Genomic DNA, 5,250 nt, shown 5'->3' with positions numbered 1-5,250 from the left:
TGAGCCACCAGGGAAGTCCTGCATTCACATGCAGGTGAATATGGTTAATTGTACCAGAGAGAATTAGAGTGGGGTGGGGTAGAATTTGGCTTTCCTGGTGCCTCAGATGGTAAAGAATCTGCCTGCAATGCAAGAGACCCAAGTTCGATCCCTGGATTGGGAAGATCCCCTGGAGAAGGGAATGGCTACCCACTCCAGTATTTTATTTTTAATTGAAGGATAACTACTTTACAGTATTGTAATGGTTCTTGCCATACATCAGCATGAATCAGCCATAAGTATATGTGTCCCCCCATCCTGAACTCCCTCCTACCTCTCTCCACATCCTATCTCTCCAGGTTGTCACAGAGCATTGGCTTTGGGTGTCCTGCTTCATGCATTGAACTCACACTGGTCATCCATTTTACGTACAGTAATGTATGTGTTTCAATGCTATTCTCTCAAATCTTCCCACGCTCTCCTTCTCCCACAGAGTCCAAAAGTCTGTTCTTTACGTCTGTGTCTCCTTTGCTGCCCTGCATGTAGGATCATTGGTACCATCCTTCTAGATTCCATAAAGATATGAAACGCTTCATAGATGTGCGTGTCATCCTTGAGCAGGGGCCATGCTAGTAATCTCTGTATCGTTCCAGTTTTAGTATATGTGCTGATGAAGCAAGCACCCACTCTGGTATTCTTGCCTGGAGAATCCCATGGACAGGGAAGTCTGATGGGCTGCAATCCATGCGACTGCAAAGAGTCAGACATGACTGAAGCAACATGCAGGCATGCTGGAATTTATATTAGTGTGACTGAGTATTTACCTAATTATCTCTAAATAGCTATTGCCTTCTTCTGCCACTTATGTAGCCCCATTATATATATGCAAAATGAAAGAAAAAGCAAGCAAATTTTAAAAAATGTATTGTGATCTAAACATGATTAATATAAATATTTGTCTTCAAAACCCTAGAAAGCCCTACAGGGTAGGTGGGAGGTTCTTGATTTGTTTCAACTCAGAGTGACATTTGAAATCTTCCAAAAGTTCCCAGGCTAAATAATCAGTGTTAGGAGGAAATTTTATTTGTTATTAATGTATTCATTATATACAATTCACAATAAGTTTGGGGGAGGCATTCTGTATGGAGTTTAGTCTTTAAGATTTTTCCTGCGTATCTGCTCAATGCTTATGGTAATCCAGAAGGTTTTTTGAAGCAAAATGGGACAGTAAAAATATCTCTAATTAAACATTTTTGCCTTTAGTCTTTACCTAGGTAACAATGGACAGGTTATTAGATATTTCTTGGGACTTAATACCGATTGTTAGGCAGGGTTTTTGTGAAAGTTAAACGTAATGTACTTAGAGCTTTAATGATAGATATTAGAAGGCCTTTGATAATGGACTGGCTTGTCATCCCTCTCCAAATGCACTTTGGTGGTTAGAATGGGTCCCTGGAGTCTTTCACCATCATAATCTCATTTCACCTTCTTGTCATAGAATTTACTTGTGGTCCAGATTTAATAAATATTTTGTAAGCACCTTCCATGTAGCCTGTCTCTTGCTAGGTGCTCGGTGCTCAGCACTGAACAAACCAGAGTTTGTCCCTGCCCTCCTATTCTTACAATCGAGCTCCTCATAGGCAGCAGTGGATGACAGAGCGGTAAATTCTGAAACTCCTATCTCCAGGGATTCTGACTGAATAAAGCGAGTCAGGCCCAGGCATCTGCATTTTCACAGGTATCCCAGGTGATTTTTAAATAAGCTTTCCAAAGGCTTTGCCTGAAGATGCGCATTCTGCCACCTGCTCAGGCAGCTCAGGGCTGTGAACCTTGAGAGCCATAGTATCTGCTAGGGTTGCTTGACAAAATATCGTAGATGGTTTGCTTAGACAATAGGAATGTATTTCCCATAGTTCTGGAGGCTAGACGTTCAAGATCAACAAGTCAGTATGGTCTGTTTTGAGTGACAGTTCTTTTCCTAGCTGGCAGAGGAATACCTCTTCACTATGGACTCGTGACTGTCCCTGGGTTCAAATGCACTTCTTGAACACTTCTTGCTCTTCTTGAGCAAGCAAACTCTCTGACTTCTCTTCTCATAGAAGCACTAATCCCACCGGACCAGGACTCTACCTCCATAACCTCTTATCCTAATTACCTCCCAGAGGCCCTGACTCCAAATTCCATCACCTTGGGCCTTAGGAGTTCAGTATATGAATTTAGGGAGACATAATTCAGCCCACTGAGACATCTTGAGCACACTCACCCTTCGTCCCATTTACCTTCATTATCATAGAACTTGGGGAACCCACCCGTGGTACTCAAAACAACAGAATTAGAATCCACAGGCAGCTTAAACCTGCTTCCAGAGACTGCAGACACATTTTTAAATAAAATAATGACTAACTAAAAAATAAAATTAGAGTCTCAAATCATTTATCTTAGAGTGAAAGTAAATATCAGATGGCATTAATGAATGACTATATATATTTTTTAATATATTATATATTTTATATATACACCCCAGGCTTCCCAGGGGCACTGGTAGCAAAAAATCTGCCTGCCAATGCAAGATACCTAAGAGATGTGGGTTAGATCCCTGGGTGAGGACGAGGAAGATTAAATGACAACCTACTCCAGTATTCTTGCTGAGAAATCCCATGGACAGAGGAGGCTGGCCAGCTACAGTCTATAGTGTTGCAAAGAGTCTGAAGTGACTTAGCATGGACACATGCATATATATATATATATATATATACACACACACATATATATATATATATACACATATATACCCTACCACCAATTTGATGTTTTCGTTTATGAACTCTACACAGTGTATTTCCTAAGGGGATTAGTAGGGAAGACTATGAATTCTAACAGTATTTGGCATTCCATAGAAACATCTAAAATCTCTACAAAAAATATTCTTCAAACTCATTTGCTGCTGCTGCTAAGTCGCTTCAGTCATGTCCAATCCTGTGCGACCCCATAGACGGCAGCCCACCAGGATCCCCCATCCCTGGGATTCTCTAGGCCAGAACACTGGAGTGGGTTGCCATTTCCTTCTCCAATGCATGAAAGTGAAAAGTCAAAGTGAAGTTGCTCAGTCGTGTCTGACTCTTAGCGACCCCATGGACTGCAGCCTACCACTCTTCTGTCCATGGGATTTTCCAGGCAAGAGTACTGGTGTGGGGTGCCAGTGCCTTCTCCATTCAAACTCATTTAGACAGTCCAAATAAAAAAGAGGTATACCTTGCTACTAATATGTTATACCCCTCCCCAGGCCTTTTCCTTTCCTGAGAATTACAGTTAAAATCCTCTGCCCAGTGTTGAATCTTCACAGGTGCAGTGCAGCATCATATGCACAGAAAGAGTAGAAAAGTATCACACTTGTTTAGGAGCAAGAGTTGGCAGAGTGCTACCAGTATTTCTGGGCATTAGATATTTCAGATCTCTTTTCCGATGGCCTGGGATTTTTTTTTAACAGCTTTATTTAGGTATAATTGATACACAAAAAAATCTGGACATATTTAATGCATACCATTTAATAAATTTGGAGATACTCATTCATCTGTGAAGCTTTCACAACAACCAAGGTGATAAATGTACCTATTACCTGTAAAAGTTTCCCCCAGACCCTTTGTGTATGTGTGTGTGTGTGTGTGCATGCATGTGTTAGGAATATTTAATATGATATCTACCGCTTTAACAAATTTTTAAGTGTACAGTGCTGAATTGTTAACTATAGGCACTTTGTTACCCAGAAGGTTCCTAGAATTTGTTCATGTTGCCTAACTGACACTTGCCTATAATATTGTAAAAAAAAAAAATTTGTTATAGATGAAAACAAAAGTGTTGACATATTTATATTGAGACATTACACTTGTGGTGTAAAAAGTGAATGTCTTAGTGGTCTCTAAGCTCAGTCTGGATTAAAATCGCTATTCATACTGATATCTGATTTCTCCCTCTGAATTTTTATATTCTGTCACCTTTTCCCAATCACACGGTTAAAGTCAATGCCACCTGTTTGTTCTCCATTATCTCCCTGAGATAGCAGTTTCCGCAATTTGGTGTTTACTTTTTGGTTGATTCTTCTATAAAGTCTGTAGTGTCAGCTTTGCAACGTAAGCTCGTACTACGGGCACACGCAGGTGCTCAAAATATATTTGTTGAAAGCATGGATTCACTGCATTGATAGGCAATCATGACAGATGCCTAAGGCATGGGTGAACAGAATGGTATGCATTTTTGCTTAGCTGTGTATTTTTCTTCCTTAGTAATAGAATACAAGAAATTAAATTAATCCTTCCCATTAAGAACATCTGACATTATGTCACACTTCAGCATATGTGCTATGTCGTGTTTAGTAAAATTAATTTGTTTTTAAATCACATTTTTACTCGCACACTTTCCAGTGTTTATGAGAGAGACAGAAACCAATGGACTCGGTCTTCCAAGAAGTGTATTCTATTCCCTATATGTTTTTCTATGCTAAATGAAAGCAGGATTCATGGGTAATTATAGGCTATTTCTATATGATCTTTCAAGGAATCACTGTGTAAGAAAATCAGATATTTTTCATTCCTTTAAAGCACAACATTCATTTCAAGCCAAACTCTCTGATGTAAATATAAAATATTTTTAAATATACTTGTTCAAATTCAGGACAAATTGCTTCTCATTCCTCCCAAGTTATCCCACCCTATTCTATTCAGGAAAGTTGGATTTACATAATTTCATCTCAGAGGAAAACAAAATGGAAAGCAGAAAATATAACAGAACCAATCCCAAATAACATGATGAGTCTTTACAGACAGATAGGCACATAAGGACCTAAAGGTAAATAATTATTTCTAGGAAGCATACAAACAAAGAAGAATGTTGTCAATGCCCCTTACAATTGGGGTGAATGTATCCCAGTTTGTTCTGCCTCATTTTACTTTCAAAAATGTTCTGGTTTGGGCAATAAATTTTATGATCATTTAAAAATTTTTATAAGACTTCTTTTTTGATGGGGATCATTTTTAAAGTTTTTATTGAGTTTGTTACAATATTGCTTCTGTTTTATGTTTTTGATTTTTCATTGCAAGGCATGTGGGATCTGAGCTCCCCAGCCAAGGATCAAACCCACACTTTCTGCATTAGAAGGCAAAGTGTTAACCACTAGGCCACCGGGGAAGTCCCATGAGCATCTTCTGTTTTTGATTTTGGATAACTAAAGCTTGGAAAACTAAGATTTTTGGAATGTATCTAACTGAATAGTAACGT

General features: G+C 38.9%; 1 non-coding gene across 1 annotated transcript; it reads right to left on the bottom strand.

Annotated features, from left to right (window-relative positions):
- Positions 1 to 555: 555 nt before the first annotated feature.
- LOC139179196 (U6 spliceosomal RNA) lies at positions 556 to 662 on the bottom strand. Its single transcript, XR_011563620.1, has one exon. It is a non-coding gene; the product is annotated as a U6 spliceosomal RNA (small nuclear RNA).
- Between the last annotated feature and the right edge of the window lie 4,588 nt (positions 663 to 5,250).

This window comes from Bos indicus, chromosome 23, assembly GCF_029378745.1.
Source record: "Bos indicus isolate NIAB-ARS_2022 breed Sahiwal x Tharparkar chromosome 23, NIAB-ARS_B.indTharparkar_mat_pri_1.0, whole genome shotgun sequence".
Taxonomy (NCBI): Eukaryota; Metazoa; Chordata; class Mammalia; order Artiodactyla; family Bovidae; genus Bos; species Bos indicus.
The sequence above is the reverse complement of the archived record's forward strand: the minus strand, read 5'-3'. Positions and strand labels throughout refer to the sequence as shown.